Source organism: Symphodus melops (assembly GCF_947650265.1).
Source record: "Symphodus melops genome assembly, chromosome: 4".
Lineage (NCBI taxonomy): Eukaryota > Metazoa > Chordata > Actinopteri > Labriformes > Labridae > Symphodus > Symphodus melops.
In genome coordinates this window covers 24,987,834-25,011,472 of record NC_136694.1, presented here as the reverse complement: position 1 = coordinate 25,011,472, position 23,639 = coordinate 24,987,834, and the positions used below count along the sequence as shown (strand labels likewise).

Here is a 23,639-nt window from a genome sequence, read left to right as displayed (position 1 = left end):
CTGAAGGAGGATGATTTTCAAATTGCCTCTCTTGCCCACCCACACACAAAACATACATTTCTCATTTCAATAGCATGAAGGTTAAATGAGTAATTAGAACAGTTGGTGTTACACTGTTCCATCAAATGACGACAAGATGAAGCTTTTCAGATATCTATACATATCACATGGACACATGATTGCAGTACGATTGTGCAGAAAAAACTCTTGCTGTCAGGGGCCCCAGCTGACTGACCCGAGAACACTGAAACATTTAACTGCAGCAGCTTTTCAGACTATGACTTTGGACCTTGCAGCTGCAGAGGACAGGAGCCTCTTTTGATATGAACGTGTGTGTGCAATGCTCCTTGCTTCCCCCGCTGCCTTTGAAGATGGATGCCGGTGAAATGCTAATTACCACAGGCCACGAGGCTGGACGCGTGCACAGTTCAAAGGCTGGGGCGGGTTGCTGCCGAACCTCAAAGCGCAGAGCTGAATCTGTTCCGCTCCGAGGATCTTCAACTACTGAAGGCCGATGCCTAAGCAGAGACACCCTCTCTTTCTCTTTCACTACATGCATTACACAACATCCCCCCCCCAACACACACACACACACGCCCTAACACCCCTAGTGTGTGTATGTGTGGGGGCGCCTGTCTGCATATGCTTTTGTAAGTAGTGCAAAATGAAAGGCTCCTGTCTCTCAGTGCATTGGGAGATACTTAACTGTTCGTGATGCTGCAGATTTTTAAAGCTGCACTCTCCTCTTTTTTTTCCCTTTTGAAAGCAATTCCTCATAATTTTTTAGACTGCTGTTGTCCCTTCGTCATTCTCTTTCCAAACTGATGTCTTAGTTGTAATCCCTCTGGTTCTGAGCTGGCAGCGTGTGCATGAATAGCACTGACTTGATGCTGCATTGTACTGCAGTAACCGTGTGCAACTGTGTGTGTTGGGGGAGGTAACGACGTATGACAGGTAAATAGAGGTCACTTCCTGAAAGAGGATAAGAGAGGGGCACTACACACTAAGACACACACACACACACACACACACACACACACACACACACACACACACTGACTTTGCCTCTTCAGGTGATTTATGAAACGTGTCGTATTTGCAAGTGTTTGCATTTGAGGAGGCTTTTGATGTATCACCCTCGAATGCTCAGTTCCAACAAGTAACTGCTGCATGCATTTTCATTGCTCTTGACAAAATGTGTGTGTGTGCGCATGTGTGTGTGTGTGTTGTGTGTGTGTGTTTGTTTGCGTGGCAGAAGGGCGTGTAGAACAAAAGACCCTCAACATTAGATAGAGCTGGTTGTGTCATCAATCAGAGCTGGAGAATAATTGCACCAGTTTACTGTCTGTGAGCATTTAGGAAAGTCACACAGTTAGAGGAAAACACAAGCACGCACACTGGCACACAAACTGTTGCGTGGAGGAAAAAAAAGATCACTTATGATAACAGCAAAGAATGATGTATTATTCAACATCATGTTCTCTGGTACCTTTTACCTGCATGATTTGCAAAAGGGGAAAAAGCAAATTTCGACTATACATGAATTTACCACATCGACACAGAATTTTAAAAGTGACATTTCCGTGACTAAAAAGATACACAAGTCAAAACTTCTAAGTGTTTAAAGAGTCTTGACTGTGCTATTTTTGTCGTGTCCTGGTTTGATGCCTGTGACTGAAGCAAGAAGTGATGGTGGGATGATGAGACATCATTTCTAGTTTCATCTCCCAGCTCTGTCCCATCCAGCCGACAGGCTCTGTCCTTAGAAGCAGTCTGAATGAATCTTTTATGGTTTTACATTTTTTAGGTACCTGTGTCAACGACCACTTTCTAATTAAAAGGAAATGAATCAGCATGTCATCCCGACTTACATCTCCGAACCTGAAAGGTACATTGTGACTTTAAAAGTTGTGCTAGAGAGATGCAGAAGGAAGTCAGCAATGTTAAGGAACTCTGTGTATCTATTTTTCATGATGTTCCCTAACTTATACAGTATGCATGCGAGACCCTTCACACTCTGCTGCCATTGACTAGAATCCAGCCAGTTCAAAATGAGCATATTCCCTCAAGCTGTCCTTCAGTTTCCTCTTAGAGGAAACATGAAAACAAAACGCAGCCCAGAAAACTACTTTCATGAGTTTTTTGTTGTTGTTTTTATCTTGATATTTTTTCAGGATGAGACAATTTAAAAGGTTAGTTTAACAGGCATTTTCAGGATTTCAGTCAACACCAATCTGGTTCTTAGGTTGTGTCAACTCAGCTTGAGCCTATAAAGCTTCATCAAAGACTTTCATTGAGGAGCTGATTTAACGTCAAAGGCATTTTGGCCGCGAACTGTGCAAGCAGTGCCTTTTATTCTATAGATTTTCAGCACAGACATGAGATTGATGCATGTGAGATTTCATGCACAGCTAGCAAAAAGCTAGAAATAAAATGATAAGTGTAAACAACAAAGTGGAGGGCTGACTGATGGTCAATCAGGATCGGATGAGTCAGATAGCTTTGTTGACCTTGGACAGCTGCTTAAGTAGCAGAGAGCTAAAGTGCTGTACATCTCAGTCGCCATCACGTCATCGTTGGCGTAGTATTGGTGACCAAGTCTGTGAACTAACTTGGTGTTTTATTGTTGCAGAAGCCCGGCAGAGTGGGAGCTCCACATGCACACGCAGTCAGACATGCTCACACACACGGCGCTGCACTTCCCCACCGGCTCCATTAAAAGTGCTTTTCATTGTATTACTGTAGTGATCATGTCAGAGAGAAAAGGTGTCCCACTGCTGTGGCGCCAAAGTCGACACTCATCACACCTCTTCATTCGTCACAGTCTTTGGCAGAGATTCAACAGGCTCAAGGCCAGCGATTAATCAGAGGATATGAAGACAGAAGAGGAGGGAAGCATGAATGACGGGGCAGCAGAGCTGTTGCCATGGCATTTTCAATCCATTGATAGATGACTGATCAGGAGGGTTTCAAGTTACAGCACTGTATGCTTTTTTTTTTTCTTTTCCACCTCTACTGCAGTGGATTGTTCAATGGTGAGAAGAAGAAACATCTTTAGATAGAACTGGGCCAGATTGCTGCCTAACATTTGTCACGACAAAACCTGGAGATCTTTGAACCTATGTAATCAATACTACATCTTCAGAATGTGTTGGACCTCTTCTCTATTTTCCTCTCTTCCTCTCTGCATGCCCTCGTCACTCTCTCGATGTTCCCCCTGCTGCTCGCTGAGAGGGACGACTGCACACCCTCTGCATGGCAAACAGTTCAAGGAGAGGGAGGAGGTGAGCTGCAGCACTGATGGAAGTGATTCCATTATGAGGCGTTGACACTGGCATTAGAGGCTATTGACACTGTCACAGGTATTAATAACATAATGAGGGTGTTAAACTGTCACAGTGTGCTTTGTTAACACTGTGTCTATGTGTGTGCTCTTTAAAGCTCTGGCTTGTGCTGGACCGGTGATGTGAACACAGTATAGATGCTGAGGACAGATACGCAGCGAGAAGGACAGAAGTGACAGAGAGAGAGAGAAGGGGTGTATGTTGTCTTAATGGATCAGAGGGAGAAGGGGAAGAAAAATGTATCTCCTCTTATCAGACCTCGCAGATGTGGAGGCTGAGCTAAAGTAAGGTCACTGTAACAGATATGTGCCAAGCTTCAGCATCAACAGATCTGATGTCCAAGGGCTGAGACTGAGAGCGATATTCAAATGCACAAATGACAACTTAATAGTTTTAAGCTAAAATCTAAGTGATTAGGCATTGGGCATATGCTGTGCATATATACGGTACATATAGTTTAGCTACATAGATACACATACTGTGTCTGTGTCCATACAATCAGAACAGGGTGAGATTAACATGTTGCTCATTTTAAAGATTGTGCTCCTGTGAGGAACTTTCAGTAAGTGTTGATTTTGATAACTCCTGTGGAGAAAGTGCCCCATTTCATCTCTTTGCTGATTGTGTCCTGTAATGTGCTGTTATATTGTTGTTGGGTTTTTTTTACAAACACATATCATCCTTCTGTCTTTTAACGGTCAAACGCATCACTCTGGGAATGTTTGCCTTGGAAAATCTAAGACTACTGTAAATCACCTTGTCTGACTTCTAACCCTCAGCAGCAGTATAAGACACAAAGTCACTCATTATACTACTTGATGATGAACTTGTTTGCTTTTGTAGGTAACTAAAAAAAATTACGCCTAATTCATAACCAGCTAAAAAGTCCTGACAGGAGTTTTCAAAGCGTGACACGTCGGTGTACTTGTACCAGTATAGGACCAAAGAGATTCCTTTCGACAAATGTAACATGGAGTTCTTGCATAAGGTTTCGCAACGCAAAGAGATACAGAATATAGCTCTTTCAAGAGAAAACTATTTCAATGTTGTACTTTAGTAGAGAGCAGAGATTATGGGGACTAAGTTTTGTTTCTGTGTGCATTGCTTGGTGAAGCCGAAGAATTCCTGTAGCACAGACGACAGGCTGACTGGTGCTGTGTGCTTTTGACGCAGTCTCAGCTGGCATTGGGAAATTGACGTAATCCTTGTCCCAAAAAATGTATCTTCTGGCTTATGTGCAAGTGCAAGTAAATCTGTGAACACCAAACAGAAACACATGTATCACAACCTAATTACGGATATATAGGTATCTGCTATTCTGCTTGGATTATAATATCAAGTCCTGAGTATAATGCATTTTCAGTGTTAGATGTACTGCATTAAATACTGATTTCTACCCGACAGAATCCTTTGGAAAATATCATCGCACAAATAACTGCTCGACAGTGTCTTGATACGGTTGTTTGTTTTCATTCCATTGCTCGATTACACGCCCTTTCTCTACGAGTGTTTTTTGAATAGATAGAAGTAGAATAACAAAACAGCTCAATGAGAGAAGGATCTGCTCAATGTGGCTGTCGTGTCGGTGCAGATAGGATGTGCGTATGTGAGATTTGCTTTCCTTTGCCTAACCATCTCCTTCTATGAACACTCTCCTCATCAGCTCTCAACCTTCGTTTCCATCTGATAGTCGTTCTGCTCTGCAACCTTGAATAATCATTGCTTTTACAAAAATCCACATCTTTAAATCTGCTTCTGTCTTTTCGTGACTCCTCTGCCTCGTTTCCGGTTAGCTGCAGTCTCTCCTCAGTCAACCCGCTCAGCTCTCGCTACTCATCTTCATGCTCCTCCCTCTTCCTCCTCTCTCTGCCTTCTTTTTTATACTCATGTCATTCCTCCATCTTTTCCATCATTTTTCTCTTTGAAACCCTTCTTCATTTTTCCTCCATCTCAATCTTTCTTTTGTATCTTTCTTCCTTCTCTTCATCTCAATCTTTCGTTCTTTCTCTAGCTGAGCCGATGCCACTGCAGTGTGACCTACTTAGCGGTGCTGCTGCTGCCGCTGCTGACTGGCATGGTCGGATAGTTGGCATAGTGATGTAGGCACCAGAGAGGCTCCTATGATGGGCACTGCCAATAGAAACTTACCAAGCATCAGGAGACTCACAAAAAGTAGAAGTCATCAAACCACTTACTGTGCATCTGTGTCTACTGACCAGTCTAAAGAGCAGCAGAACTTCTGTTCCACAATTATACATCAGACAATTGGTTGAAAGCAGCAAAATAATGCGAAAAGAGTTCACTGCAGGTGCATTTGAGTCCTTTGTGTCCCCCCAGTAGAGAGCACTTCGGTTCATTTAGGGTTGAACAGTGTTTGGTGCTTTGGAATAGAAAATACTCTCTGTTAGACAAATAGTCTGTAGGTAGCAATCACCATTGTCTGTCCAATCACTGTAGCTATCACTGCTAATGCTAACTGCTAATTGTCTATATTAGCCACAAACAAAAGCTTTGTTCATTTCATTGCTTGACGTTCACTGAGGCAAAATCAAAGTAAATAAACTATGAACATTTACTTCAATTGTTTTGCTAATGGGTTAAATTACATTGTTTTGTACGCAAAAATGTAAGATATATATATATATATATATACCTTTAAAACACAGTCTCTTCATCGAAACCAGCTTGACACAAAGGGAGTATAATGAAAAACTGTCTCCCAAAACCACAACCACAATGCACCATTCTGCCTCCCTTGAATCATTCAGGGGGAACCCAGTTGTTGTGTAAATCACACAGGAGACATTGCTGAGCTGTGATTTCTCAGTGCTGCTCTGTCACTCACAGCCAACAGTAGAACATGCATCAACAATGTTGGCATCCCTTTCAATGAAACCTGGCGGACGATGGACGATCTGTGTTCATGCATGTGTGTGTACATGAGTGTGTAAGACTAAGCATGCATGCATGCATGCATGTATGTGGTGACAAATACAGCTCCCATGTGATAAGCTAGAGTGCATTTCCCTGTATCTTCTTCTGTTTGCTTTTTGCAGGATGGTGTGACCCACTCCAGATGTTGTGCTAATGAGCTGGGAGATAAGTGTCACCTTGTCATAGCATGTATATTAATCCAGAATAATGAAGCTGTTTTTTTCCCTCCTTTAGCCATTGAATCCTAGTGATGCTACACTCAAGTATCTTATTTCCATTTTATAAAAACTGCATCTGTGTACTTTTTGATGATTTTTTCTTACTGTGCAGATACCTTGATTAATCACCTCTATGCACAGTCCTGTGCAGTGCAATTAAGTGGAAGACTACAATATGTACGATGATCTAATTATCCATCTAGCTAGCAGATTCTAATGATCAGCCGTTCTGCTTAAATTCATATGTGCAATAGATAAGTAGAGGCACTTGCATGATTGCACTGCACACAGGGAGGAGGGTGGGGGAAGACGAGCAAGAGTGTATTTCACTTCACAAATTTGTGTGTGGGAGAACCGGACGAACGTGCAATTTATTTTTATTTAGCCATGAATATTAGATATCCAGAGCATATTCAAAAATTAATGTAGACATTGTGCTGTAACCCTATACCCTATATATGAGGCTGAGAATGTGCATAAATATTAGTCTTTGTTTGTAGATATTTACTGTATGTATGAGTATAAATAGAACTCGGAGCAGATATCACTGGAGTAGAAATGTACTTTTACGTGAGAGCAGAGTTGTCATGCCTCAGTGCCTCCAGCTCAGGCTTTACTCCTTGCATGCCTGGTTTCCTCACGAAGGACTGCCTGTCACTATCCATCTATACACCCATTATGCAGGACCCCGCATAAAGCTCTTCCTTTCACTTGCCTGATTAAAATGGGCTAATTAGCACAATACCATTCCAGAGAAAACAGGGTTCAAATGATGGAAGCTGTGACACGTGAGCTTAGTTCAAATACATTGGAAAGGGTGTTTGCGCATGTGTAATTGGGCCTTTCTAATTTTTCCTCGATCTCTCTGGAGAGAAAAGGATGCCATACCATTGCAAAAAAACATTGTGTTAGCTTCTGTCAAACGCCTTTGCTAGTTTTCTTTTAAGGCTATGATGGGACGTACAGTATCTGAGGTGGTCCAGGGACATGCTGGAGACCACTGCTCATGGTGAGCCATTAGCTGGGGGCATGACTTGCTCTGTGGGAACCGTGTTGCCCCATGCAGAGGGCTTTCTGAATTAAAGCCGCTTCTTGTCAGCAGCGGTCCTTTAAAAAGCAGTGTAGGTAAGTCAGCCGCAGTGGTGAGGCATTTCAGGACAAAGGAAGGTTGGCGAGAGAGAAGCAAGAGTGAGAATTGATCAAAAACGGCAGGTGAAAAGGAATGCGAAGTCATGTTGCTATAGCAACTGGCCATGCAGCCGAGGATAAAGGCAGGAGTAGCATTCAGTCCCTTTCGCTCTCTCTTTTTCTCTCTTCCCAGAAATATGACGAGAGCCTCTATTTGACCATCTGAGCAGCTTCCTTATGCTCCGGGTGAAGAGCTAACACGTCAAGTATACTGTCAATCTGACTCTGTCGTTTCACATATACTCGCAGGGGGGGCAGGGGGGCACTTTAATCCTGGTACGAGGTTTTTCTTGTTGTCAGAGCCAGAGGAGTGCGATCCATTCCAGGATGGATCACATGCTAACCTTCCCATTTGTATGCATGAGACAATGTTGCAGCCTATATCATTTCCAGAGGCAAGTGGCTGCGTTTTTGAATAATGGAGCCAGGAAGACTGCTGGTTGCTACAGCAGCAGAGAGGCTCGACAAAATGTTTTCACTGCAGCAATATGAACCTGTTGGAGGGATTATTCTGAGACCAATACCGCATGAATTCTTCTTCTTCTTCGCATGAAGCCGACTTTGGATGCACATTTCAACATTCCTGCACAAAAGTTCATTAAACATAGCAGCGCTTTTAATGACATTTGAGCCTCTGATGAATGTCACGTCGCCATTGTTTCGTTCCTTTCAGTCTTGCTCTAGAACAAGTTATTTTTATGTCTATAACTTTGAGTGCAAATGAACTGTCTGCACACGCCCCTCTCCTTTGTGATGTCATGAAGGGAACATCTCAGAGACAGCCTCTTTGAGCACAAATTTTCTGAAAAGGGGAGCAGGCAAAAGCTGAAGAGGATGGACTTCAGGGGGAGTAGACAGGCTCGGGACACATATTAGTGTTAGAAACACAAGGTAAAGGCCATTTTGAATAATACTGTATGTGACCTTTAAGAGATTTCGGGGCCTACCAGAAGTAAAACAAGTAGATTTAGTAACCCTGGAGGCTGCAGATATGTTTGTGTAACATTTTGTTTGATGCCATCTGTGTCCCGTATTTTTGGATTGAAAGGGAAAAAGTAGCAGCAGCCAGGCTGCACTAATGAATGGAGCTCTGGGCTTCTTAATGAACAAATATAATGTTCATAAAATTAATACTTAACCGGCTGTTGCCTCTGCTACAAAGTGTTAATGTATAGCCTCCATCTCTAAAATCTCAAACATAACTCTGATGGCCTCATTCAGTCAGAAATAGTTTGGCCACCATGGTACCATTAAGTCTGTCAGGCCTTCAGGCCCAAAACATACCAAACACAGATTATTAGTTCCTGTTGCTTCCTCCTCTGGAACAAAGGGTGACAGCTGACATAGAGGAAAAACAACAAAGCCATCGGCACATTATTTTGACTCTTTTTGCTTTATCCGTCAGTCTAAATATTGAAAGCAGGGCAAAGGCACTAATTCCCAATTGCAACACAACAAATCTCTTCATCACCTCTGTGGGATCAAAGGAAACTTCAACCATTCAAAGTAAAATGACCTAAAAGCTTTGAAAAGTTCAAAGTTCTATTAAAAAAAAACCTGCAACCTAGCTGCATAAACAGAAACTTGTTCCTGTTGCTGAGGTAATTGACTAAGATGACCTGGCAGCCATCTTGTTGGGAGACATCTGCTAAGGAATCCTTTGAAGTAGCTGAGCATTGATGGCAGCCCCCCTATCCCATGAGCCCCTCTGTTTCTTTCTCCCTGCACATTGTGCCTCCCAAATATCAAAGGCTCCTTAGCTCCTTTCCTCTGCACCATCACAGATAATGAAATTAAATTAATGTGTGACAAGCTGCAGCAATAAACGTCCAAGAGGAGCCCGAACCACGCCTGGGACACGAAGAGGAGAAGGTTTAGAATGAAGGAAGATGATTAGCACAAGCAAATCGGAAGGAGGAGAATGACGTATTTGAGAATCAAAGAGTTTGTTCATAGCTTTTGGATGAACATTCATTACCCAACAAAAACGTTAGCAACTCAGGAGATCTACAACTATGACTACGATGACTTGACTTGGCAGTAGCGAGGTCTTGAGGCAAGGCACAGCTATTCTAAAGAGCTAAGGAGACGAGGTCCCGGGTCGCGCTAAGCTAACAAAGTAGCGGTCTGATGACAAATCTGGTAAGCAGCTGCCGAATAGGAGAATGAGGGGATTAGGACGTGTGGGGTTAATTCTATCCAGACATCCTGGACCAAGATGACAGGGTGGGAAAGGAAGAAGTACAGAAATAGTGAATGTGGAGGGATCAGCAGTGCGTAAGTAGAGGTCAGGGGATTACTGGATGGAGGTCACAGCGAGCTCTGGCTCTCACAGATGGGAGCATACATGTAGAAATGTCTTTCTTCAAGACATACAGGAAGCATGGAACAAATGGTCCGGGATCTGAGATCAGGGACTTAACAGCCTTTAAAAAATAAAAAAATCATGAAATTTAAAGCACCACCAGCTAGGGCTTTCAGTTTTAAGCATTCATAGAATATATAAGGCTACGTGAAGTCCTTCGCTGATGGATCATGAATAATAAGGCTAAACGGGAGAACATAAGGGCTTCTATTTTAGGTAGCTAGGGGCTTTCATGTCCCTTAGCAGAAGTCTTAAATGCATTATTGAATGATAAAAACTGTAAAGGCCATAAGAGCAGAATAAATGTATTTATCAGCTGAAGTACAATGGTGGGAAGTGTCACTACCATCATTGGATTGCTGCAGTATGACAGAGTAAAGACAGCTCTATTCAAATCAGTGTGTCAGAACATACTTGGAGAAGAAGTGATCAAAGCACACCAGTGTAATAAAAATAACAATAAATCCATCCATCGAGAAAGCTGCCGAGTCTCATCTCTGCTTTTTAACAGGATCCATTAAATGACCTTTCTCTCAGACTGAATGTCTGGGCAGAACGATGATCTGATGAATATTTGAAGGTGACAGTGACTCTTTTTCTGCTAATTAAACGTTTATCACCTTGTAAAACTGCTATGACAAACGTGTTGATGTGTTTGTTGGGTAAATCAGAAAATGGTCGCCGATATACCCAACAAGAAACGATGAGCAGTGAACGTTAGTATGATATATCTCCCCTCAGGGACGATGGATTTGCCCCCTTTTTTTAATCTCTTCTTTGGTCTCCACCAACTGAAAATGAAACTGTAAGTTTGTGAGCAGTATAAAAACAGCTAAAATACTCTTATAATACTGAAGGAAAACTGTAGTGTCAGGTGATTATTTTGTTGAAGTTCATCCAGAGTTGGTGCCTGTATACACGACAAAATGTCATTATTATTGGAAAAACATTGATTAGGGCAGCTTAAACAATGCATGACCTCCAAGGATAAAAATTATCAGCTGACAGGCTACAAATGTGACAAAAACTAAAATGTCATTTTGTCACAAATTAATAAAACTTGTGTAAATTGGGAATCCACAGAGACAGAATGTCCTCTAATCCTGCTTACTAAACATAAAACATCAAACGCTTAGAGCGCCTCGAGAAATCCTCTGTATTTACGCCACAGCACACCAATCCCAGAGCTCTTCAGTTAAGTTGCTCCATTTCCTGTGTGACAAAATATAAATGGGCTGCTATTGAGGGCCGAGATGGGACACAGAGCAAGTGGCACGGCTCTCCGCCGCCTGTGGAAGGGCCCCAACTGACAGATGGTTTATTTCCATTTGCTGAGAATGCTGATAGGGTCTGTGGGCTGTGGCGAAATGGGAAATACTATTCATGCAGGCATATCAGCCCCAGACGCTCGGCATCGACTGAGAGTTATGCAGAAATGTCAACTAAGCTGTCGTCAAAGAGAAAGAGAGGGCTAGATAGACAGCGTAAGAGACATGGAGAGGTGTTGTAGTATCATGAGCTAAGTGGTCGGCCAAGCCCGAGGCGAAACTTTTCTCAGGGGAGCTTTGCATGAAATTCATACCTAGAGACATACATATTTGATTGTGAGTGTATACGCTACTATCTATACGTCCACTCTGTTCGGCTGTGTTTAAGTGGTGGTCTAAGAGGCAATGACCGAATAAGTTGGTACTATAGAGTGGCTTCAGTGGGATGTGCGAGAGGTATTTGATTGAGGGCAAGAGAGATGGAATTATGTAAAATGTTTAGATATTCAGCTGAAATATGAATGTAAGTGGTTTTAAGTGCAGTCAATTATTAAATAAACTGAAATCAGATGAACCACACTGAACTATTTGTGTTGGTGGATCCCTGAAAGCATTTCTAAAGTGTGTGTGTGTGTGTGTGTGTGTGTGTGTGTGTGTGTGTGTGTGTGTGTTTGTTTGTTTAAATTAATGCAATAATCAAAGAGGCTATTAGCCAATAACAACAATATCAGTGACAATCTGTCTACCACTAAACACCCTCCTCTATCTTCTCTATCATTTCTGTTTGATCCTGACATGACATGAGGTAAACACTACAGCTGTTAAGACATCAAACAACTGTTCAACTGATCGAACCATTCATCTGATAATAGGTTTGCTTTGTTTATTTGTAGGTTTAGCTCTGCACAGTTTTTCCTGGGAGAGAAAAAAAAGGGGGGAGGGGGGTAATTGTCCCTTTTCTGCACAATAAATGACTGTTTTCCCCAAACAGCTCCACTCATAGCCCGTGGTTCAAATTATAATGCTGCTCTTTGTGTTCTGGTAGTAATTGCTCTAATCTAGTGATGTCCTTGGACATTTATCTGTCACTTTCAAGCGTCAACCTCTGGGTTGAAAAATGAAAACAATGCGGAAGTGCAAAAAAAAATATGAAAAAATGCAGTTCCGTGAGTGTCCACTTGAGGCTGGATCCAAGAGACAGAGAAGTCATACTCACACCCCTTTCAAAAACTGTCGGTTTTACAGTAGAAATGACTTTGTTTCCTGCCTGGTATAAAAAACTATATTGATCTGATTAGTTATTGTTGTCATGGGTACCCACAGAGGAGATTTTATGAAAGATACATGTTATGCATAAATTTTAAGCTTGTGTCTGACCGTAGTAATGGATGTGTGCAATGTTACTGTCTGTCACAATGTGCCGCCTCACTTCCAGCAAGTTAGACTCTTTTAGTTTGACTGAAAGTTATGGTGAGACGGCATTTCCAACATTGTGACCGCCGTTACAGATGGATGAAGTCACTTAGGCTTCGTCCATTAATATTCATAATCTATGGTCACTTTAAGCAGTCTGTGAATGATGATGAAAATCATGAAGAAAGTTTTCAACCAATACAAAAGTTTATTTTATCACAGATAGAATCTTATGCAGATGATGTACTTGTTTGGCTTTCTATTCTTAGTAACTTCACTTCTAAATTGAATTTTTGTGGAAGAAAAAAAAAAAACACTCCAACAACAAAATTGGTTCCTCTTAAAAGTGCAGGCTTTAACTCACCCTTTAAAATGAATTCAGGTACAATGTAAGTAAGACTGATGATGATGGAAGTGCTTCGAAAGCTCCCCACTGTTCTCTGCATTACAAGCTTCAGAAAGAGACATTTCATTATGCCCCACTCCCCAACCACAAACACACACACATTCACAAAACTTCACCATACCACTTCTACAATCCCCCCCCCCCCCCTTAATATCCCTTAATGATGTTCTGGGAACTCTAATGGCCAGGAACTAACTGGAAAACTGGAAAGACAGAACAGGCTAAAACTTCTCCACTCCTGGCCATCGCAGCCTAAATTACAAACGGACCATTAGGCTTTAATGTGGTCAATCACGCAAATGGGCAGATTTATAATCAGTGGCGGCCTTTAATAGGACAGCGGCATCTGGACCGCAGGTTGCAGCAATAAGGGAGAAGCATTATTCCTGTACCATATCAATTTTCATGAGTGGAAACATCCCTATCCATTTAAGTAACTGCGGTGTTGGTGAACAGACACCGCGGTTAGTCTGTATTTAGAGAAACAGAGACACAAGTACAACTGTATGTACTGCTTTTTTACTCCATAAACCTTGCTGTGCAACCTACATGGATCTAGCTCAGCCAATAACATTAGTCTGTGTTTCATGGTAACAAATATTTGACGAGTCTGGTGACAAGAAAGTATGATATGGATAAAACCCTGTCGCTTTTTCACTTTTTTTTTTCACCATTAGTTCACCATATAACAAAATGGAGGATGATTCAGGTGATTTTAAGAACGATTGATCCCTCTCTTGGCGTAATATTATGTACCTCCTCTATCGTGCTATATAAGACTATAAACTGTCCACCTTATTAAATACATTAGCTTAGAGATGAAAAACCTCAGAAAAGGAAATACAGACGATCTACTTTCTAAACTGCTGGGCATAGAATAGTTTCATTGTCTTAACCTGTGAAAGTGAAGATCGTTGGAATTTGTGAGAGTTCCTCCTTTCCTTATCCTTCCTTAATTCTCCGACGTGTTTCCACTGCTTTTCGGAGCGCCCTTACTACTTTAACTTGTTCACTTTACTGTATCAGGAATTCATCAGTAGGACCTCTTCTCTTCATCTTAGCTACATCATTTGCATGATCTAAAATTCAATCGGTGCATTGAAGTTCTTGTGAAAAAGACCGATGTTGGTGCAGTGCCCATCTGCCTCATTAGAATTTCCAGGCCATCCCAAACATTATATCCTACGTGTGTGAAGTGAATCCATTGGTGGACTTCTGGCCAGAATTGCAGTCCTGGCGCTCAAGCCGACTGTGAGGGATTGATCCCCCTATGTGCCCCTCCCCCAGACCCCCCTCCCCTGTCCAATTACAAGACAGTGTGTTTGATTTTGCTCCAAGGCGGCCAGCCGCTGTTTCTTGGTTCTTCAGAAACCTCCACCGCTGGCCCTCACAGTTGCCTAGCAGTTCCTCTGCCCACTCATACCAACCAATTAAGCCGCTTTCTAGTCTAAAGACGCAGCAATCCCACAATGCCGTGCTGCACAACAGAAGATCCACCCACACATATGCACACACTGGGGTTTCCGCGGATGAAACTGTAACCCCACCCCTCATTTCTTCTTCTAATGCACACATGATAATGAGCTCCTCTTCTTCTGCTGCTGGCCGACTTCAACTGCGGCAGCGTCTCTTCTGTGATTTCAGCTTTTATTTGTTTTAGCCAACATCAACATGCACATACATTAAAGAGATCCCACACGCATGCATCAGAGTCACACTATGCATACACATGCTTAGAGCCATGTAGACACGTGATGGTGGAGTGCGCACTGAATAATAAGCACTCGTCAGATGAAAGAGAGAAAAAAATGTCTTTTTTTCCCCTCACTTGGCTGCTGGTTACCTAGGCAATTAAAGACAGAGCTGGGTGGATTGTTTCAACTTCCTCAGAGAGAGGGAGAGTGCCGGGACACTGAGGTAGAGTGTGAGCTTGAAAAGAGAAAAACGTGACTTCTGTTCTGTGCTTTATGGAAATACAAATGATTTATTCACAAGGGAAATTCCCCAACTTGAACACAGTGTGTTTAAAAAAGAAGAGGACGTTTTAGAAGAGAAAAGACGTACGTCCAATGTGCTGTATAAGCTAGACCCGTCAGATTTAACCTGAGTGTAAAGGGTTCATATTTTATAGATATGTGGAACACATCCAACAGCCCAGACTGTAACCATGGCGATGCACATTACCTACTTGGTTATTTTTCTCTCCTGAGCCAAAAGAAAACAGCTTGATAAAATGGGATGAAGCCAGGCTATGACTTAAACACACACATGTAAACACAGTAACAAGGCATTTTGGTCTCTTGACACGAAATAAAACCAAAAAGTTGATACATCTACTGATTGCTTAGATACCGGACTCGTTGTGTATCTTGGTTCTGCAGCTCGTCTCCACCACACAGCAGCTAAATCACAGCAAATAGGAACATGAGTGAGAGCAAATCAATACGTGGCTTTTCATTATGGTTCCCTCTCCTGGCTCTGGTCGGTTCACAGTAATGTCAGATAGGGTGGAAATTGAGAGGCTCATCAAGGACTAAGGTGTCTTCAATAACGAGCCAGAGGGAAGCAAGGATGTGTCAGACCTCCGCACCAGTGTGTGATACGTGTGTGTGTGTGTGAGTGTGTGTGTCCGGTTGTGTCGCATCCACTGAATCAGTTTGATTCACTTTATCTGCTGTGTGCAGATTCACACACTGTGGTGCATCTGAAACGAATGGATTCCTTTTGAGGAGAAAAGTCCATTCAAAATATTCAAGAGACATTCACATCTTAAGACCATAAAAGAAAAGTTCATTTTTTGTTGATAAGATGGAAGAATGTCAGTTTATAGATGTGTTGTATATATATTTAATTAAAAAGAGACATCTTTCTCATGTCTTAAATTGCATTAAAGAAATCATGCTATTCCCAGTATGACTTTGACAACCCCAGAGGGTGTCTGATGCTACAGACTAAGAAATGGTAACAGTCAAAAGTAGTTGTCCCATTCCTCATCTGTTGAAAAAGAAGAAGATATATTAAAAACCCACGAGGGGAAATCAGAGATTACACTCTGTTGTTGAATATACTGAAATACACACATATGCACAAACAAGGTAAGAGGCATTTCGACTGCAAGCGCTCTCATGGTGGGTGCCTTGCTCAAAGGCAACTCGGCAGTGCTCAGGAAGTGAACTTGAAACTCTCCAGCTTACAGACCAATTTCCAGACTTTGTCTGCACCAAGACTTGAACCGGCAACCCTCTGATACTCAACCCAGGTCCCTACAGACTGAGCTGCTGCCTCCCCATTTCTGACAGAGCAGATACATGAATAGTATCCAGAACTTCCTGTTAGGGAAATATTACTGACAGTATTCTTGTTCTGTCACAAGAGTTCTTGTTCATGTTCACTTTAGACTGCAGTGCCCTGACTAAAGATATTTGGACTACACAGAACTTCTAGTAAGTAAATGGTTTTTTGTTTAATACATTTGGTTTCCAATATTTTGGTCAAACAAGACAGTCATTTCTTTTTGCTCTGAGCTTATATTGTCCTAGAGGCGTATAAACTTAGTGAACCAGAACATTATTCTATCTGGATGATGGTTAGAAGTCTGCTGTAAAACAAGTCGATAATGATATTTGAATAAAACATGAAGCTTCTCAGACATTGTCTCATTGGTAAATTGCCAACCTTCTTTTTTTTTACTTTGAGATATAGTTAGGAATGATTTTATCTTGAAGTATATTCAGTTGCTAAAAATGTACCTTCTTTACCAGAAATCATTAACACGTCACCATATTGTTGTTCCAGCTTCTCCGTTTATATTTTCTGTTAATATATCCTATGTTAATCAGTTTCCCAAAAGCACAGTCTGCCTTTTTTTTGCAATAGCTTCTTATTTCTCATGTTTTGACTTGTGTAGTTCATTCATACAACTGTTATAATGTACAGTACAAAGATCCACAAAAGTCACAGATTTCAGTGCATTATGATGAACATGTGAAGAGAGAAGCATATGTTGGTTTGTGTTCCGCTCGGTTGACTTTTTTTTTTTTTTTTTTTGCATGATTCATCACTGGCCTTGACTTCCACTGACCTCCTCGTCCCCTCTGTAAACCTGGCCATCCATTTCTCTCAGAGAACATCAGTCCTTTTTTTCAATCCTTTTCTCTCACAAATCCTTGGAGCCTGTATTTTCCTTTAACTCTATTTGTTACTGTGCAGAGAATTTTTCTACAGAATTCTCAATTTAGACATTCAATGAATTTAAGTTTTTTAATAAGTATATTTACAAATATTTACGTGTTCCAATAAAAAAAAAAAAATCTTTGCATCACTAATTGGAAAAATAAAGAAATAGAAATACAAAACATGGAGTTCTTTCAAATCAGTTATTGTGTGTGTGTGTGTGTGTGTGTGTGTGTGTGTGTGTGTGTGTGTGTGTGTGTGTGTGTGTGTGTGTGTGTGTGTGTCTGTGTGCTGCGAGCACAAGCCCCTGTTTATACGTGTTTTTGTGTGATTTTTTCTTTATTGAAATATGACTCAACGGTAAGCTTAGCGGAAGCAGAGCCCTTCATTGCTGATTATACTCTCCTGCTTCTTAATTTACAAACCGATGAATGAATACCCAGCCATTATCTCTGGACACCCACCATTAATGGCAACCATCCTCTAATTAGAATGAAACCAATTCATCTGCCCCTTTCGTTACATAAGCCATTGTATCCCTCTTTCATTAATACCTACCTTTGTTAAATTCAATTAAGTGATATATAATTACTATCTATATTTGGACTTGAGGAACCATTAGCAGGATGCTGGGTAATAAACTCTTGACTCATAAGCAGGTAAGCTTTGTGAATAGTGTTGTTGGAAGCTAAAAGTACAGCCCACTGAAAAATAGGAGTTTGGTTGCCTTTGTTGCCACGATAGTCCAAGGACTTTAAAAATAATTTAAATTCAAGTATTAGGTTTGTATTTTTTTATGGAACTTACTAACATGAATGATTCCCATGACTTGTTTTTAAGAGAATGGAAGAAAGGCTAAAAATATGTCAGTGAAAGTGACCTTTAACAACCAAAAACAAACCAGTTGATGGAAAATGGGAGTGGCTGATGTATCACAGTGAAAAGTCATTCTGTCTAATTCTGTAATTTGAACAATACGGTATTTCTCCCTCTTTAAGTAATACTTGGTTTATAATACATGCAATTAACTTGGATGACATGGCGATAAAAATATTGAGACTGACCTGTACAGTTCCATACTGCAGGCTACAACATGCCAATGTATGTGTTTAACCACATGGACATAATGCACTTTAGCAATAAGCTAGTGAAGAGGCATGTTTTTGTGTGTAGCCAGGGAGCTACCTTTTCCCAGTAACAAGTGTCCGTGGTTCTGTATTAGCCGGCAATCTCCCTCACTTATAGAGCATTTCTGCTCCCTCTCTCTCCATTCACAGCAGATAAGTCGCGGAGCGGGTAGACAGAGAATAATGACGTTGAGCGTGCACAACAACTGCCTCCATGGGAGAGGGCCCCAGGGAGCATTTTGCAGCATTATGCAGTCAGCCATAACTAAAACATCATTACATCCCTATTCACGGGCCTGACCAACACCACAGACCAGTTGGAGAGAGGGGATCAGAGGATGGAGAGATACTGTAGAGGAAACGGGGGGAAATGATAATAATTTTTAATATCAGTTAATCTCACTGCTATTTCCCTGATTTGTTCTGTATAAAATCAAGGCTTGAAAAGTTAACTTAGACATAAAGCTCCTCATTGGTCGATGAGATTGATTAAACGCAAGGTTGATAAACTTCAAACCACCACAACAAACTTGCTATTCTTTTTTTAAATTTTTTTAGCCATGACCACCTGATGTATGTATTTGTATTAATGTATTGCTTCTTAGTCTGAGTTTAACGTCTTTCCCTTTTTGCTTACGTGTTGTATTAGTGACCAGGCAGTACCTGAGAATTACATACGGTCAAACTGTCTGCACTTATTGTTACCATGGTAATCACTGATGTCACTTAGTGTTGTAGTACTTGTAGGGTTTTGGTCTTCAGACCGGTTTCTAGACTTTTTGAAGGTCTTCTCTTTGATTCAAAAGCATCTTTACTCAGTCTTGTCTCGGTCTCTGACTGGGCGATCATCATGTTTTTTTGCACTCTCGGCCTTGTCTTGTTCTGGGTTAGTGTGGTCTTGACTGAAACACCAGTGTCACCTATCAAAGTAGGCCTTCAATCTTAAAACAACTGCATATTTGTTGTTTTATTCCCTTTCCCCCCTTAGCAACTTGAACTGGGTATATCTTGTGTGTGTACTCTTTGTAGAGACTGTTTTGGTACTACTGTTGATGTTTATAGTGTTGTGCACTGTAATCGTTTAAACCTGATATATTTGTGAAAGGCGGATGCTCATAATTCACATCTAATAGTGTAGAGGGAAAAATCACTCTGTTGACGCTTCACTGAGTGAGTGATGAGGTTACACCACTGGTCAGTTACCAGATGGAGTTTCTCCATTGGCTGTTGTCCTTGAGTTAAAATACCACTTGACTCACTTATGTTGGTACACACTGGCCATACAGCCTAGCACACAGTTTTAACTTTGCCCTGTTAAAGTTTGTTATCCAAATCTTCCGTGTATTTTGGTCACTGGTGTGACTCTTAACTCTACCTGCATGGGATCAATAAGAAGTATCCATCTAACAGAACCGTTAACGTCTCCGAGGTTCTCTAAATAAGCCCCCAGAGAGTGATCTGTTCATAGTGAGCAGGCTATCAACTGTCAGTCGACCTGCTGAGCTTAATGCTGTCCAGGCAGAACTCATAAGCAATATTCAATTATGTGCACAATTCAAAAATGACTCAGTCATTAAACCGCAGCGAATAAACTGAACCGACAAATTAATGAGCAACTTAATACATAAATGAAAAAGTGCAGACACTAACAAACATTCGGAGAAGTAGCATGAAATTACTTGTGCTCGCTAACAAGAAGTCGGGCACTGAAACACCAACAGCAGCATAAACAATGAGTGCTCCGACTGCCCGAGCAAACGCTGTGATAGTCTGTAAACAAGCTCCAATGATGACAGAATCAAAAATATAGTGTAGCATTTGTTCAGACACACGATATGTATACTCCTCTAAACCACAAGAGTAAAACGACGCATGTCAAGTTGCTACCACGACTTGACATCTGACGGTCTTTTAAGTTTTGATGGTTAGATTATTTCATTATTTTTTAGTAGATCCATTTAAAAGACATACCAGCATAGAAATGCTGCTATTCTCAAGATTGACATGACTAATAAGGGCTTTAATTTTGACATAGAAAGATTACGTCGTGTGGGGTCGTATTTCAAACCTTTAGAGTGATTCATTAAAAATCAAATAGAGTTAAAAGATAATCTATATTTTATCTCACATGCAATGGAGAAGTACACTCTTATTATATTTATATTATATATTATATATATTATATCAGAGAATGTTATTGTTAGTACATTTTAACATTAATGAATTTTCCATTTAGACTCTAATATTTTTTATAACTGCTGTATTTATGGCTGTCTTCATTGGGAACTGAGTACCTATTTTTTCCCGATCACGTCCTTCATGTTCTGAAATTATCTTTAATGTGAGGTTCAACAAAAGCCCCACCACACCATTGTAGACCTTTAAACTGAATAAACAACTTTGTCAACCATCACTCCCTTAGGGATTCATCAGCCTGTGTCAGTAACTCCTTCAGACGGTAACAGCTTCCCCTCTTGTCCTACAAAAACAAGCCCTGCTCTGTCTGTGTGCTGCAAATGATCACTGACGCCTCACCTTCCCTTCAACTCTTTATTGCGTTCCTCCTCCTGGCACATCTTACACCTCACCTCTCCTCTTCTCCAAAGAGAGAAAAAAAATCTGAAGATAATTAACAATATGCTGTGAAAGCAACATGACAACTTATGAATATGTAAGAATCTGGCTTTGACTCAACCTGCATCCACTTCTCTTTGAGTTTCCTTAGAAGCTTTTTTTAAATTTCCCTGAGAATGATGCCTTTCATCTTTGCGTGCTTATTAAAAAGGTGCACAGTGCCAACACACACACACACACACACACACACACACACACAGCTGTTGTTTGTAACTGGTTGTGCTGTCCTCTCCCGGGTTGTAACCCAGCCGTGTAATGAAGACTATAAATCAGCACCTAGGACAGCGCCATGCAGCCCTGAGCTGAACAGGAGAGAAAGAGGGGGGAGCCGCTTTCAGCACCACGGGAGATGGACAGCGACAGCCTCTGACATTCCTACTGTAAAGAGGCTACAGACCCTCCCTATCAGAGGCTGTCCTGCATGTAGTACTGATGACTAAACAGAGTTATTCAGTTTGTTGCGCTGCTAGCTTTGCAGAGCTGTGATTCAGACGAAAGGGAAGAATGAGTGTGTATGTGTGTGTAAGAATGAGGTCCTTTCCTTTGAGATATATTGCTGCAGAGTGACAAAAAAGAGAGAAAGATACGGGGGAGAGTGAGTGACACAGGGGGAGAAACAGAGGGAGATTCTGGGGGGGGGGGGGTGTTTGGAACTGTTCACTCTTGGTGAGTGTTGCAACATGACTGTGCACATTCAACATGTGTTTAACTCAAAACATGCTAAAATGCAGCCTGGTTAGCAGCCCTAAGCTACAAAAAGTAATGACATGTAACATTTGCTGTGAGGAGGATTTCACAGTTAAGTCTGCATTAGGACAGACAGGAAATGTCTCGTTAGACTTTCAAAATAAAGCTGTCAAGTTAACGTTAATGATAATAATAAGCTAAATCAGGTCAGATTTTAAACACACTTTGATGACAAACCATTTGATTTTAATTCTCCTTTTTTATTCTGTACATGACACACTTATTAGCCTTTTTTAGCTTTTCTTGCTAAACAGACACTGGTTGGTTGTTTTTAAGCACCAAACTCAAAAACGATGGTTTACGGTTCTTGAGAATTTTTTGAACTGGTTATGAAACAAACTGAAATGAATACTGACGCCTCTTTATGACCTTCAAAAAGCAAAAAAAGACAATCAGTGACAAGAGTGATCATTTCTTTTTTTTAAGACAGAGAGTGGGGAAGGACATGCAAAAAAGCAACCATTTACTCTGTACATTGAGTGCAACCTAACCGCTAGGCCATCTATGCCCCAGATTGATCATATCAATACAGTTTTTACGGTACAGTTTGATGAGCTGAACAGCCTGACATCTATATATAGCATAACAAGCAACAAGCTACCACCACACTTATTTTTCAGTGCATGTGCATGTGTGCTCAGTATGATCTTGAGTGCTCACTTTCAAACTTTATTCTGCACACACACATGGATGCACTTCAACACATCAACACACACATATGTAAATCGGACGGTGAAAAGGTAGAAGCCTCCACTCAAGTAATCATATTAGCTTGACATTTCTGCATGCACTGTTATTTGGCTTCATGTCACGCTTGCTATAACCTGCCCTTGATGCTTCCAATTTGACGCACATATAAATGGGGTCATGCTTCAACCCGGCTGCCAACCTCTTACAACTGCTGTCCGTGCTCTCAGCCCGTCATTGTAATCCCCTTCTCTCTCCACACACACACACACACACACACACACAAGCACACACACTAAAAAAAAAAAAAAAGAGATGCCCGCATTAAGTTAAATATTCATGTTCCCAGTGCTGGTCTATTTTTATCATTAAGCCCTCACAGGTAAGAGAAGGCAGCATAGTGACTGTTCTCTCATCCGCAACCTGTCTCCACAGAGCATCCCTGAGAGTCCTGGACTGACGACAAAAACAGGGAGATTTGTGCACAGCGCAGAAAGAGAGGCATGAAAGAGTAAAGGGGGAATAAGCTGCGGTGAATGTAGGAACATAAGGGGAGAAAAAAAAGAGGGCAGTGAGGGAGAGAGTTTGGCCTTGAGGGAAGGATGTGTGCAGAGATAAAAAATCCTTCACTTAGAATAGCACAGAGGTAAAAAAAAAAAAAAAAAAAGAACCAAGCTGGTTTTGAGCTTCAAATCCAGGGTATGAAAATGAAAGCCAAACTAAAAGTGACCCGGGAATTTAACAGCACTAGTGATTTAGAGCTCCAAAATGTGCTTTTCTTGACGCCATCACTTAAAAGTATAGGTTCAATTCTCCTCTGGGCCTGAGAAGGTATGCGCTCTCTGCTGAACAGCCAATATAAGAGCACTCACAACACCGCTCTTTGCAAAACCATCAACCTACAGGTTTTTCTCAAGAACCCCTGTAGAGATTGAGGACCGGGCTGAGTGCTGGGGACTGGATGGAGGGCTGATTTTGACAGCTGGGGGCGATGGGATTAGCAGCAATGGAGGCTTGGTATCTGTAATTGTGAGTGGCTTTACTTGTGTGTGTGTGTGTGTGTGTGTGTGTGTGTGTGTGTGTGTGTGTGTGTGTGTGTGTGTGTGTGTGTGTGTGTGTGTGTGTGTGTGTGTGT

General features: G+C 41.4%; 1 protein-coding gene across 5 annotated transcripts in view; it reads right to left on the bottom strand.

Annotated features, from left to right (window-relative positions):
* Positions 1-23,639, bottom strand: part of slc12a5a (solute carrier family 12 member 5a) — a 152,156-nt gene that overhangs the window by 70,542 nt on the left and 57,975 nt on the right. The gene's annotated exons all lie outside the window — the stretch shown is intronic.